This window comes from Schistocerca piceifrons, chromosome 9 (assembly GCF_021461385.2).
Source record: "Schistocerca piceifrons isolate TAMUIC-IGC-003096 chromosome 9, iqSchPice1.1, whole genome shotgun sequence".
NCBI lineage: Eukaryota > Metazoa > Arthropoda > Insecta > Orthoptera > Acrididae > Schistocerca > Schistocerca piceifrons.
In genome coordinates, this window is record NC_060146.1 from 178,835,460 (window position 1) to 178,850,596 (window position 15,137).

At 42.8% G+C, this 15,137-nt stretch overlaps 1 protein-coding gene and 1 non-coding gene across 2 annotated transcripts in view; both read left to right on the plus strand.

The window, feature by feature from the left end:
* LOC124716829 (amyloid-beta-like protein) overlaps positions 1-15,137 on the plus strand; it is a 552,604-nt gene that overhangs the window by 404,983 nt on the left and 132,484 nt on the right. The window lies entirely within an intron of this gene.
* Positions 8,348-8,422, plus strand: Trnat-ugu. Its single transcript has one exon. It is a non-coding gene; the product is annotated as a tRNA-Thr (tRNA).

Sequence of the window (15,137 nt, forward strand, 5' to 3'; positions counted from 1 at the left end):
ATAAGTCAACCTTTTTATGAGGGGTGACTTTGTTCGATTGGCTTAATATACAGGACAGCTTGCGCTACTTGTATGAAGATATTTTGCTCCTTTTCCTTTCACGCTTCGTAATTCAGATGTTGCAAGGATTCTGCTACTGGGCAGGAACCCATCAAGGAAGACTGTCCTTGGGGGTTTACTAAAATGTGGGAATGATGAAATAATGTTTATCTTAGGCGGAGAAGTATTCCAAATTTGTACCGCACTGTTTGTAATGGAACTTTTATAAACCTGTGTCCTTATTTATTGGACATGGTACTTTCCTTTTCGTGGACGATGGAGGAAATGTGCGTTTTAATAGAGCTAACACGGAACTTCTATGCGCGCCCGTTGAGTAAACAGTGTGATTTACGAACTAGAAACATCCCTCAACTGCCGCTGGAGTGCGTTGCGATCGCGTATACCACGTTGGGGCCCACGTACCGTATGCACAAATCGCATCGTTCCTGAGCGGTCATCAGCTCGTTGAACTTGGCACGCTCAACGTTAACGTTCGACAGCACGGTCCGTGTGCCGACGCTTAACCTAGACCTCGGGCTGGCTGACATCACATCTTAGATTTATTTTTCACGTTTATTCGCTTCGACAACTCAGAATCAGAGTGCTGTCTATCAGTCGAGACCTCTTTCTACACTATAGATCAGACGGTCACCGTATCTAAGATTTCGGTTTCACGTCGATGACTGTCGTATCTATATGACAGCACGTCTTGTCATGAAGCAGCATTTTTGAGGCAGTGGTTTGCGAATAGTAACGTCCCTGAAATGGACTGCTCTGCCCAGGGTCCCGACCTCAACCCTATGCAACACCTTAAGCAGTGAGGTAGAACGTTGGCTTCGCTCCAGACCACAGCGTCCAACATGTCCTCTGCTTTCGGCTCTTGAGGAACAGTGGGCCTCCCCTTCTCCAGAGACATTCAGGAACCTCTCTGAAAGTGTCTCCAGCAGAGGTCATGCCGCCATAAAGGCGAAGTACGGCCACACCTCTTATTAATGTCCGCTGAGGGCGTCAGGATAGCTATGATCAGATAGGAAATATGTGTAATGAATCTGGAAAAGAAAAAAACCCAGAGGAATTTCACCATGAACAGTTGGAGCAATTTCTACACTACTGGCCATTAAAATTCCTACACCACGAAGATAACGTGCTACAGACGCGAAATTAAACCGACAGGAAGTAGATAGTGTGATATGCAAATGACTAGCTTTTCAGAGCATTCACTCAAGGTTGGCGCCGATGGTGACACCTACAACGTGCTGATATGAGGAAAGTTTCCAACCGATTTCTCATACACAAACAGCAGTTGACCGGCGTTGCCTGGTGAAACGTTGTTGTGATGCCTCGTGTAAGGAGGAAAAATGCGTACCATCGCGTTTCCGACTTTGATAAAGGTCGGATTGTAGCCTATCGCAATTGCGATTTATCGTATCGCGACATAGCAGAATATGGAACGCTGTCCTGTATCCCAACGGCCTCGTATCACTAGCAGTCGAGATGACAGGTATCTTATCCGCATGGCTGTAACGGATCGTGCAGCCACGTCTCGATCCCTGAATCAACAGATGGGGACGTTTCCAAGACAACAACCATCTGCACGTACAGTTCGACAATGTTTGCAGCAGCATGGACTATCAGCTCGAAGACCACGGCTGTGGTTACCCTTGCCGCTGATCACAGACAGGTGCGCCTGCGATGGTGTACTCAACGACGAACCTGGGTGCACGAATGGCAAAACGCCATTGTCTCGGATGAATCCATGTTCTGTTTAGAGCATCATGATGGTCGCATCCGTGTTTGGCCACATCGCGGAGAACGCACATTGGAAGCGTGTATTCGTCATCGCCCTACCGGCGTATCACCCGGCGTGATGGTATGGGGTGCCATTTGTTACACGGCTAGGTCACCTCTTGTTCGCATTGACGGCACTTTGGACAGTGGACGTTACATTTCAGATCTGTTACGACCGGTGGGTCTACCCTTCATTCGATCCCTTCGAAACCCTACATTTCAGCAGGATAATGCACGATCACATGTTGTAGGTCCTGTACGGACCTTTCTGGATACAGAACATATTCTACCGCTCCCCTGCCCACCACATTCTACAGATCTCTCACCAATTTAAAACGTCTGGTCAATGGTGGCCGAGCAACTGGCTCGTCACAATACGCCAGTCACTACTCTTAATCAACAGTGGTATCGTGTTGAAGCTGCATTGCCAGCTGTACCTTTACCCGCCATCCAAGCTCTGTTTGACTCAATGCCCAGGCGTATGAAGGCCGTTGTTACGGCCAGAGGTGGTTTTTCTGGGTAGTGATTTCTCAGGATCTATGCACCCAAACTGCGTGAAAATGTACTCAGATGTTAGTTCTAGTATATTTGCCCAATGAATACCCGTTTATCATCAGCATTTCTTCTTCGTGTAGCAATTTTAATGGCCAGTAGTGTAGCAACATGTCGCTACAACTGCTACACCAGGACATAACGAAGAAATGCGACTGCTATCAAAATTTAATTCAATATAGCCAATGAACTTGTTTGCAGCCTTCCTACTGAATCATCTTTCAGTTTAGATACCTCTTACGTAAATTTATAAACACGCTATTTTCATTTTAACGAACAGTTGCAGTGGTTTCACAGAATAACGATGAGAGTGTTTAATAACTATATGAACCACCCAACAGCAGGTAGCTAGTTTTGTATCTCAAATGTAACTGTGTGCTTTTTGATTCCAGAATGGTAGGTTTCGATGTGCTGTGCTCTTCTTTACGAATTAGGTGACATATTCTTGACTAGCAGTCATCATTTTTAACCTAAATAGATAGTCATGTGCGGATTGACGACGGTTCGGTATTTTACGAGCAGCATAAAATAACTGAAGTTGACGAACACTCAATCCGTACAAGTACTTAATGCAAAACGTCAGATGGGCAGTCTGCAGTTAAAGAGCTACCTCGTTGAATCGTAGATTTGTAGGTGGTACGTCACTCAGCCCACGCTAAAAATATGAGGAAAACCCTATTTCAAACAAATATTTTCTCCGGAATTTTTTTCAGGTCAACGAATTAGTTGCACAGCTGAAATACCACAAATTACATCTGGATACCGACTCCCATGGTTCACACTATGTGATTTACTTACCCGTGCATAGTTTGTGGATTAAAAAAATATGAAGCCGGGGGCATTGTTTTATAATTTCAACCAACATTTACTTTGAAACAGATAATATTAGAACGCTTATTTGATTGTAGTTTTGTAAGTTGCCAGTTTCCGACGAATAATGATATTCTAATGAAGCGGGCTTTGAAACACGACATGTAGTATATTTTCTGAATACAAGAGAGGACGATTTTCTCTAAAAACAGGTACATTTTCTGTTATCCGTCTTTTTCGATTACCCGTGCAGGAGGCCGGAGAAATATATATATGCATGCCTGTGTTTTAGTCCTACGTTGCCGTACCTGTACCGGCGCCTAATGGCAAGTCACGACACTAACACTGCAAATCCAGCAGCGCACCGTCTGAACATCATTCCTATAAAGCTGAGTGCTCATACGGTAAATAGTTTTCTGACTCAAGTAGCAAAAGTTCAATCATAACCACCCAATATACAAAGTTGCAACACAGTTATTTTGTCCAAGTCCTGAATTAAGACGCAGTGAAGTACTTGGATTTGATTTACACTGTAAGAGCAGTATCAGAGGGAGACAGTTTTTCTTTCGTTCACCACGGCGTGTTTACCGTGTGAGAGTCACTCAGATAAGAGAAGAGAAAATATGGGCGGAATATAAAAGAGTGGCACGTTGGTAGTCCCCTTAGCGTGGGACAAGCAAGCAACGCGGCACAGTGGATCTGTTTTGCGGGCTGCATAAACACGCTGTTGCAGGCGGTGGTGGACTAAGGAGCGCCCACATTATTAGTAGACGTGTGTGTGTGTGTGTGTGTGTGTGTGTGTGAGAGAGAGAGAGAAAGAGAGAGTGATGAATAATTGCTCCACTGAACTCAAATCTCATCTAAAAAAAAAAGGATAATTGTCGTGAAACGTACAACTTGCATTCCATACCCTTATTTCACCCCCTAATTCCTGTTCCGTTCGCAAATGGGTGTGAGGAAAGATGACTTTCTGATAGGCTCCGCACGGAGTGAACCCAGACTCCATCGACGAAATTTCGTTAGTTGTTCAGCAATGCTTTCAGATTATTTTACTGTGAACTAGTTCGCTGCAGAGTAATCATATTATAATTTTGATTTATTTGTATCTCACTTCAGTTATGTTTATTTCTGTGAAAATATTGTGACAATAGTGAAAGAGCCTGTGATACGCGATCAGTAAAACGTCAACAGAAAATGCAACAGCCTTCAGAAGCAAAAGTACTGTGATGTGATCACACAAACTGAGGACAAGAAATAGAATGAAAGTGAAGAATGTGGTCTGGTCGATACACCTGTGAAGATGTAAGCCACTTTCATCCGAAGATATTTATCAACGTTATCAGTTTCTTGTTACTTCATAGAGTAAATGTGGGCAGTTATAAGATGTAGGGGCCAGGAAATGAGGCAGTTTTCAGTTTCACTTCAGTCCGTTGTAATAATACCTTTTCACGTTGTTACTACTGCTACCACAGATCGCTGTTAGTTCCCGTATCTCAATATGCCTCAGTTTCGTCAAAAGTCAATGTCTTTATGTATCTTGAATCAGTGCGACTTTATGTTTGAACACTGTAAGAAAATTAACTAACTTCAGTGCTGAGTCACAGATTATAATTTAAATGCTGATTTCTTTAAGCAGCACTTTCAGTTAGGGATCATATGAGCATCAAAACACTTCCCGATAGACCACAACTGCTGATGGCCAACTGAATACTTTTATCTCGGTACATCGTAATCTCAAAATTTATTCATTCAATTCAAAATAGCTTTAGAAGCCCAATTCAAAATTAATTCTCAAGAGCAGTTAAAGATTTAGCATTTGTCACGAACCCAAATTATTCCACTGCAAGTCTGTTAACGCTGACGTAGTATTACAAAACCACAGATAACGTTCGTTGCCAACATGCATAAATTAAGCTTCACTTGAAATGCAAAATTTCAAAATTAAAGTAAATTACTCCATTTCAAATAATTCTGGTAGTTCGTTCGCAAACTTCCAGCAAATAAAATTCGAAGTCTTCAGATAATTTTTAAAAATAATTTTTAAAAACACATCACAACTTTTTATTGTAGTCTTCTTGTACGACTTAAGGCCACTAAGACTTCAAGATAATGAGATACACTGAAGCGCCAAAGGATCTGGTGTAAGCAGGCTTATTCAAATACAGAGATATGTAAACTGGCACAATACGGTGTTGCAGTCGGCAACGCCTATATAAGACAACAAGAGTCTGGCGCATTTGTTAGATCGGTTACTGCTGCTACCATGGCAGGTTTACAAGATTTAAGTGAGTTTGAACGTGGAATTATAGTCGGCGCACGAGCGATGGGACACAACATCTCCGAGGTAAAATATAGTGGGCATTTTCCCGTACGACCATTTTACGAGTGTACCGTGCATATCGGGAATCCAGTAAAACATCAAATCTGCGACATCGCTGGGGCCGGAAAAAGATCTTGTAAGAACGGGACCGACGACAACTGAAGAGAATAGTTCAACGATGCATTAGTGCATCCCTTCCGCATATTGCTGCAGATTTCAATCCTTGGCCATCAACAAGTGTCAGCATGCGACCCATTCATCGAACATCAACAGTATGGGCTCTCGGAGTCGAAGAGCCACTGGTGTACCCTTGATGACCGTACGGCACAAAGCTTTTCCCCCCTCGCCTTGGCTCGTCGACACCGACATTGTTGATGAGTGGAAACATGTTACCTGGTCAGACGAGTCTCACTTCAAATTGTATCTAGGGGATGGATGTGTACGGATATGGAGACAGCCTCATGAATCCAAGGACCCTGCATGCCAGCAGGGGACTGTTCAAGCTGGTGGAGGCTCTGTAATGGTGTGAGGCGTGTGCAGTTGGTGTGATATGGGACCCCGGCTCTGACAGGTGACACGTACGTCAGCATCCTGTCTGATCACCTCCGTCTTTTCAGTCCATTGTGTATTCCGACGGACTCGGGCAATTCTATCAAAACAATGAGACACCCCACACGTCCATAATTGCTACAGAGTGGCTCCAGGAACACTCTTCTCACTGAAATTCCCAGACATGATCATTATTGAGCATATCTGGGATGTCTTGCAACGTGCCATTTGGAGAGATCTCCACACCCTCGTACTCACCCGATTTATGGACAGCCCTACAAGGTTCATGGTGTCAGTTCACTCATCACTACTTCAGACACTAGTCGTGTCCATGCCACGTCGTGTTGTCGCACTTCTGCGTGCTCGCGGGTGTGCTACATAGTATCACGCAGGTTTACCAGTTTCTTCGGCTCTTCAGTGTGCGTTAGCTGTTACCACAATACAAGCAATCCTACAGTTCGTAAAGCGTACTACTCTGTACAACAGAGATGTACAAGTTATTACTCCATTTTTATTTTTCAAAAATCGTTACAGCGAGAATTTGATGCTTCCACCATCATCTTAGTCTCTATGGCCGTCGCCTACGAGGCAGAATAGTCCGGTGGGTTGTAATGGCTTGCTGGGAGGTCGAAGACTGCAGTTGTTGCCAACTTCTCTGTGCACCGCTCATGAAACAGAAGAAAAACATCGTCTGTCGTTACATTGCATATACTTACGGAATACACTAAATGTCAACAGAAATGTTACTGTAACAGTCGTAACTTTACGGACCGATGGCTCGTCACCTGATGCACGAAAGGATAAGGTCGTATAAACCAGAGATCTACGGACACCAGTTATATAATATTGGCTCTTGTCATGACTGCACACGAGAGTAGATTCCTCTCAATGTCCGTTTCTGCAGTCATAGGAGTCATGTAGTGCAGGACCCATTTCGCAGAATTTTTTTCTTCTTCAGATCAATTGTCAGAATACAGAATACTGATTTTAGGGGAATTCAGAGAGTTCCTCACAAGTTGCACTGCAGTCTTCTTCACAAGCATCTACCACAAGTTTCAAAGTTCGTTCATCTGTTGACGCTTTCGGCCTTCCAGGTCTTGGATTATCGTCTACGGTTATACGTCCACCACGAAGCTGGTGTAATGAAACACGGAAACTGTTTGCGTAAATGAATTAAATCCAAAAGTGTCAGCTGCAGTTGTTTTTTAATTTTCATTTAATATTCAACAGCGAAAGTTGCGGTAATCATCCAATACAAGGGTGGACATACAAAGATTTGCTGCACTGGCGTCGCCTATAAACCAGCAATAAAATCAGTTTCGTAACGTTTTGGTCGGACGGTGTGTGATACATCTGTTGAGAAGTTTAATGTCTAGTTATCAGTTTTCCACTTGTTGACAATTTTGTTTCATTTTTTGCAGGTGAGCCATGACTCCAGTTCTTAGTCGGTATCCAGTTACTGGACAGTCTTCTAGGCGAGAGATAAGTACAGGTCACCAACCTACAACTTACTAAACTTACTTTTTTCTTGACAGTGTCCTGTAGAACGCTTGAAATACTGCATCAGAGTTCACTGCAATGTGATTGCACTTTGGCGAAGCGGAAACCTTTTTGATACTAATTTTCGGAGTGAGAAAAGCTCGTTTATCAAAATCTACTGTGAGGCCCACGTCGTTTACGTATCCTGCAATATAAAGACGCTGTCCGTTACACCCGCTGAACAGGTTCCCAATACACAATCACTAAACGCCGATTAACTGGAGAGCGTAAAGCTTACGATCAGATTTGTACCTGGCTGGTGAAGTGACGAGTTAACCGTTAAGTAACTTCGTACTTTAAAGGTAGTTTACGTGATGACATTAGGTTGCGAAACCAAATTTCGGATCTGCGTTATGGACCACTGCACACGCGTAGTTAGCGGTTTTGCAGGTCGCTGGCGAAACTAAACAGTTTAAAATTACAAGTAAATCAATACAATGTAATGAATACCCTTAGTTGCATACAGGCGTTGATATACGTCAACGGGGACAGTTGTAATTTCTTTCGTACGTGTCCGAAAGAACAGGTACCATCTTCATATATATATAGTTAATGCTCACCGTCCATTTGACCATCTTCTCTGCGGATGCACATACATTGCCCGAACTCTTACGGGAATTGGTAAAGCCGCGAGTAATGGGTGTAATGGGCAGGGGCACTACGAATGTAGTGTGTGGACATTAAGTTGGGAATGTGGGTCTCGCGGGGAGCGTGCAAGGGATAAGTGCCTGCAGTCGCACTATCCTCTGTGCCCTCGGTGGCTCAGATGGATAGAGCGTCTGCCATGTAAGCAGGAGATCCCGGGTTCAAGTCCCGGTTGGGGCACACATTGTCAGCTGTCCCCGTTGACGTATATCAACGCCTGTATGCAGCTAAGGGTAATCATTACAATGTATTGATTTACTTTTAATTTCATTCTAACGAGCTGCACGGTCACCGATGGTATCTGTTCTTTTGGACATGTCCGAAAGAACAGATACCATCTTCATAATCAATTTAAACTTGTTCCAACTTCGGCAGCAACGAAGTAGTAATTGGGCTTGGGTAGAGCTTAGGTTTCGTGTGGATACAGTGCCTACAAAGCTAGGGAAAGGAGCAAATGGTTCTCTTCTTGGACATCTACAAGGGCCATTTCATAAATAATTGACGGGCTGGTACTGCTGTGGATTATTTGATGCAACAACAATGAAAATTACGTCAGATATAGTTGGGAGCTTCAGGAAGAAGCACGTGTTTTTGTTTCTCGCTGTGTACCCTAACATAAAATTGGTGAGAGATAGAAGTGGGCACCGCAGGATTATCAGGTACTGTTATTGTTGAAGACCAGAGATCGAAACGTAACCCTGCAAAAACCGACAGAAATCCACTATGCGTTAAGTGAAGTTTGTGTCAGCAGACCGTAGTGCAATTTCACGTAGGGTTAATCGTTTTCGAGGTGGACGTATAACTGTAGACGATAATCCAAGACCTGGAAGGCCGAAAGCGTCAACAGACGAACGAAGTTTGAAACTTGTGGTAGATGTTTGTGAAGAAGACTGCAGTGCAATTTGTGAGGAACTCTCTGAATTCCCCTAAAATCAGTACTCTGTATTCTGACAATTGGTCTGAAGAAGAAAAAAATTCTGCGAAATGGGTCCTACACTACATGACTGCTATGCCTGCAGAAAAGAAAGCAGAAACGCCTGGACATTGTAGCCTTGCTTCAATCCCTGTGAAGATCGAGGATTCATGTGTCGGATTGTCGCTATCGATGAAACGTTGATTAGAGACTCTGAACCGGAGTTGAAGTCACAGACCAATGAGTGAATAGCTACAGCTACTCCACATCCAAAAATATTTCGACGCGCTCAGTCAGAGCTCAAGGAAATAATGATTTTTGCTTACGATCACCAAGGAATCATCGTGACAGGTAGTCTCATCTGGAACGATGGTGACAACAGCGTATTATCGTAGGTTCATGTAAAATCTGCGCAGAAAATCCGACCTTCGATACTCGAGGCAATGTTCGCCTGTATATCGGCTGTGTTGTATCCCAAAAACTGCGTGATTACGGATGGTAGGTGTTGCCGCATCCACCCTGCAACTCGGACATGAGTCCACCAGACTTCGACTTCTTCCCGAAGCTGAAAAAAAAGTATGATGGACGTCGCTACTTTCTCAGGGAGCGCTTTCTACCACCGTTATCCTAGCCTTTCGACAGATGAAGAGAATTGGTGTCCTGGATGGAATAACAGAGCTTCGGAGAGGTTGGGATTCAGTTATAGAGAAGCAGAGAGGCTATATTAAAGGACAGTAAAGAGATATTGAAAAAAATAAACGTGTAGGTAAAAAAAAGTGTGCATTATTTGTGAATTGTCCGTCCTATGTTAAACACGTTGGTGTTTGGCGGCATTTCAATGATGTGGACAGAATAAACAAGACAGAATAAACAAGCTGTGACGTGTTGCTGCACTTGAGGCGTTGCTGCAGGACTTGAATATGAATGACTAACTATATGTGAGATGAAAAGCAAAATTCATTACCTAGAAACACAAATTAATTATGAAAAGCACGCGCAAGTAAAACATATGGTCATGGATCAAACAAAATGACGTGAATGATTCATTCGCAAGAAAAAGGCCCTAACCCTGTAGTTCTGACGGCAATGCTTTCAAGCATTACAGTATTTTTCTACCTTGTCGCATAATTAACTATATTAGGAAGAAAAGCGTATTCTCAGATGTCTGGAATAACTGCTTGGGGCTTCCACGATCGGTCGGTAGACGGCAGCGGTCGGTACCAGTAAGTTCCAAAAAGCTGCGCGCGAGGATGTGATTTTTCAGGTGACCATATCTCGTGTTGTGTGGTTGACAGAGATAAGGGCTCAAGTGTTTTGGGTAGCCCTTGGCCTAGCGCCCATTTCAATCGGAAGAACCAGCATACTGCAGCTATCCCAGAGTACAGGGTCAAAATTTAAAAATCACACACTTCTTCCAGCCCATGAAAAATAAGCAAATCGGTAGGTGTGGTCTATGGTAGACCTTAGACGGCTTATGAAAGCATTTGTTCATGAGCGGTCATGAGCAAACCCCGGAAAACCAAATATTTGGGTACCAAAAGAACCAGTTGCTGGGATGGCCACTTCTGTAATTTCTGCTTGGGGAAAATCGTCGAAATTTTTACCATATGGTACTAAGATGATATTTTCGGAGACCCTCAAAACTTTCGATATCCTTCCCTGTTACCGAGATCTAGACGTTCAAAGTTGTTGTAATTGTGCATGAAAGAATATGCCTGAAATATCCGGTCTTAGGCGTAAATGTAGTTTTACCTGACGTAATTAACATATCGAATGGATACTAGGGTAATTGTAAGGCCTATGAGGTAACCAGACTATCTTCTAAGTCAGCAGCGTTTCACCAAAAAACGTTTATGACGCGCTTTCTCTGTACAATCTCGACTACGCGCCTATACAAATATGCCCAAAGCGGTACAGCAATGGAAAGAAATGGGCTACAAAGGGTTTGACATGCCTGAAATGCTTTAAAACGACTGTCAAAAACTGTGTAAAACTGGTAAGACTGCAAATTCACTAAAATGTTTCTAATAACGTTTTTACTCCTGTAATGTACAAATCAAAAGGCAGGCGTTTTGATGAACTGCGATCGATCAGCAAAGTATAAAAAATGTGAAGCAAAAGATTTTGTGTTAACCTTATGTTATACTTACTTATCTTTTGGTTGTATATGTCAATGTATAGAAACCTGTCGAAGTATAAAAAAAACTGTTAAAACTTGACTGACGTATAGTATTCGTTTGATATAAACAGCACACCCTACTGTAATAGGAAAAAGTACGGAACCAGCGGCAAAAAGCTCTTGTCGGACCACAAAAAAGAATATGTTTCTCGTAATAGACTCTGAGAGAAGTGGGGAACCAGCTTCCTCAATCTTCATTCCTCACCGAAAAGTTTGGCACGCGAATATATTTGCGCTTTTCTGAAAGAGAGGAGCAGAGACACGGTGACGGTGGAAGAGAGATGGAGTGGGAGAAAAAGGGAGAGGAGATAATGGTGATGGGAGAGATGGATCGAGACAATAGTAGTAGGAGCCAAAGAGAGAGTAGATACCGAGGATCAGTGTTTGTTTGTGTGTGTGTGTGTGTGTGTGTGTGTGTGTGTGAGAGAGAGAGAGAGAGAGAGAGAGAGAGAGAGAGAGAGAGAGAGATGGACGGAGAAGAAGCCATGTGAGCAAATGAGAGAGGAGACAGTGAAAATGAAAAAAATGGACTAATGGAGGAGAGCATACTTAGGATTGGGCCCTGTGAGACTGATGACACATGGGTATGGGGTAGGGCGCATTCTGAACCGATATTTAAACATGTTGTTGTTGTTGTTGTTGTGGTCTTCAGTCCTGAGACTGGTTTGATGCAGCTCTCCATGCTACTCTATCCTGTGCAAGTTTCTTCATCTCCCAGTACCTACAGCAACCTACATCCTTCTGAATCTGCTTAGTGTATTCATCTCTTGGTCTCCCTCTACGATTTTTACCCTCCATGCTGCCCTCCAATGCTAAATTTGTGAGCCCTTGATGCCTCAAAACATGTCCTACCAACCGATCCCTTCTTCTAGTCAAACTGTGCCACAAACTTCTCTTCTCCCCAATCCTATTCAATACCTCCTCATTAGTTACGTGATCTACCCACCTTATCTTCAGCATTCTTCTGTAGCACCACATTTCGAAAGCTTCTATTCTCTTCTTGTCCAAACTAGTTATCGTCCATGTTTCACTTCCATACATGGCTACACTCCATACAAATACTTTCAGAAACGACTTCCTGACACTTAAATCTATATTCGATGTTAACAAATTTCTCTTCTTCAGAAACGATTTCCTTGCCATTGCCAGTCTACATTTTATATCCTCTCTACTTCGACCATCATCAGTTGTTTTACTCCCCAAATAGCAAAACTCCTTTACTACTTTAAGTGTCTCATTTCCTAATCTAATTCCCTCAGCATCACCCGATTTAATTTGACTGCATTCCATTATCCTCGTTTTGCTTTTGTTGATGTTCATCTTATATCCTCCTTTCAAGACACTGTCCATTCCGTTCAACTGCTCTTCCAAGTCCTTTGCTGTCTCTGACAGAATTACAATGTCATCGGCGAACCTCAAGGTTTTTATTTTTTCTCCATGGATTTTAATACCTACTCCTAATTTTTCTTTTGTTTCCTTTACTGCTTGCTCAATATACAGATTGAATAACATCGGGGATAGGCTACAACCCTGTCTCACTCCTTTCCCAACCACTGCTTCCCTTTCATGCCCCTCGACTCTTATAACTGCCATCTGATTTCTGTACAAATTGTAAATAGCCTTTCGCTCCCTGTATTTTATACCTGCCACCTTCAGAATTTGAAAGAGAGTATTCCAGTTAACGTTGTCAAAAGCTTTCTCTAAGTCTACAAATGCTAGAAACGTAGGTTTGCCTTTTCTTAATCTTTCTTCTAAGATAAGTCGTAAGGTTAGTATTGCCTCACGTGTTCCAACATTTCTACGGAATCCAAACTGATCTTCCCCGAGGTCCGTTTCTACCAGTTTTTCCATTCGTCTGTAAATTTTGCAGCTGTGACTTATTAAACTGATAGTTCGGTAATTTTCACATCTGTCAACACCTGCTTTCTTGGGGATTGGAATTATTATATTCTTCTTGAAGTCTGAGGGTATTTCACCTGTCTCATACATCTTGCTCACCAGATGGTAGAGTTTTGTCATGACTGGCTCTCCCAAGGCCGTCAGTAGTTCTAATGGAATGTTGTCTACACCCGGGGCCTTGTTTCGACTCAGGTCCTTCAGTGCTCTGTCAAACTCTTCACGCAGTATCTTATCTCCCATTTCGTCTTCATATACATCCTCTTCCATTTCCATAATATTGTCCTCAAGTACATCGCCCTTGTATAAACCCTCTATATACTCCTTCCACCTTTCTCCCTTCCCTTCTTTGCTTAGAACTGGGTTGCCATCTGAGCTCTTGATATTCATACAAGTGGTTCTCTTCTCTCCAAAGGTCTCTTTAATTTTCCTGTAGGCAGTATCTATCTTTCCCCTAGTCAGACAAGCCTCTACATCCTTACATTTGTCCTCTAGCCATCCCTGCTTAGCCATTTTGCACTTCCTGTCGATCTCATTTTTGAGACGTTTGTATTCCTTTCTGCCTGCTTCATTTACTGCATTTTTATATTTTCTCCTTTCATCAATTAAATTAAATATTTCTTCTGTTACCCAAGGATTTCTATTAGCCCTCGCCTTTTTACCTACTTGATCCTCTGCTGCCTTCACTACTTCATCCCTCAAAGCTACCCATTCTTCTTCTACTGTATTTCTTTCCCCCATTCCTGTCAATTGTTCCCTTATGCTCTCCCTGAAACTCTGTACAATCTCTGGTTCTTTCAGTTTATCCAGGTCCCATCTCCTTAAATTCCCACCTTTTTGCAGCTTCTTCAGTTTCAATCTGCAGTTCATAACCAAGAGATTGTGGTCAGAATCCATATCTGCCCCTGGAAATGTCTTACAATTTAGAACCTGGTTCCTAAATCTCTGTCTTACCATTATATAATCTATCTGATACCTACTAGTATCTCCAGGATTCTGCCAGGTATACAACCTTCTTTTATGATTCTTGAACCAAGTGTTAGCTCTGATTAAGTTATGCTCTGCGCAAAATTCTACAAGGCGGCTTCCTCTTTCATTTCTTCCCCCCAATCCGTATTCACCTACTATGTTTCCTTCTCTCCCTTTTCCTACTGACGAATTCCAGTCACCCATGACTATTAAATTTTCGTCTCCCTTCACTACCTGAATAATTTCTTTTATCTCGTCATACATTTCATCTATTTCTTCATCATCTGCAGAGCTAGTTGGCATACAAAATTGTACTACTGTAGTAGGCATGGGCTTTGTGTCTATCTTGGCCACAATAATGCGTTCACTATGCTGTTTGTAGTAGCTAACCCGCACTCCTATTTTTTTATTCATTATTAAACCTACTCCTGCATTACCCCTATTTGATTTTGTATTTATAACCCTGTAATCACCTGACCAAAAGTCTTGTTCCTCCTGCCACCGAACTTCACTAATTCCCACTATATCTATCTTTAACCTATCCATTTCCCTTTTTAAATTTTCTAACCTACCTGCCCGATTAAGGGATCTGACATTCCACGCTCCGATCCGTAGAACGCCAGTTTTCTTTCTCCTGATAACGACGTCCTCTTGAGTAGTCCCCGCCCGGAGATCCGAATGGGGGACTATTTTACCTTCGGAATATTTTACCCAAGAGGACGCCATCATCATTTAATCATACAGTACAGCTGCATGTCCTCGGGAAAAATTACGGCTGTAGTTTCCCCTTGCTTTCAGCCGTTCGCAGTACCAGCACAGCAAGGCCGTTTTGGTTAATGTTACAAGGCCAGATCAGTCAATCATCCAGACTGTTGCCCCTGCAACTACTGAAAAGGCTGCTGACCCTCTTCAGGAACCACATGTTTGTCTGGCCTCTC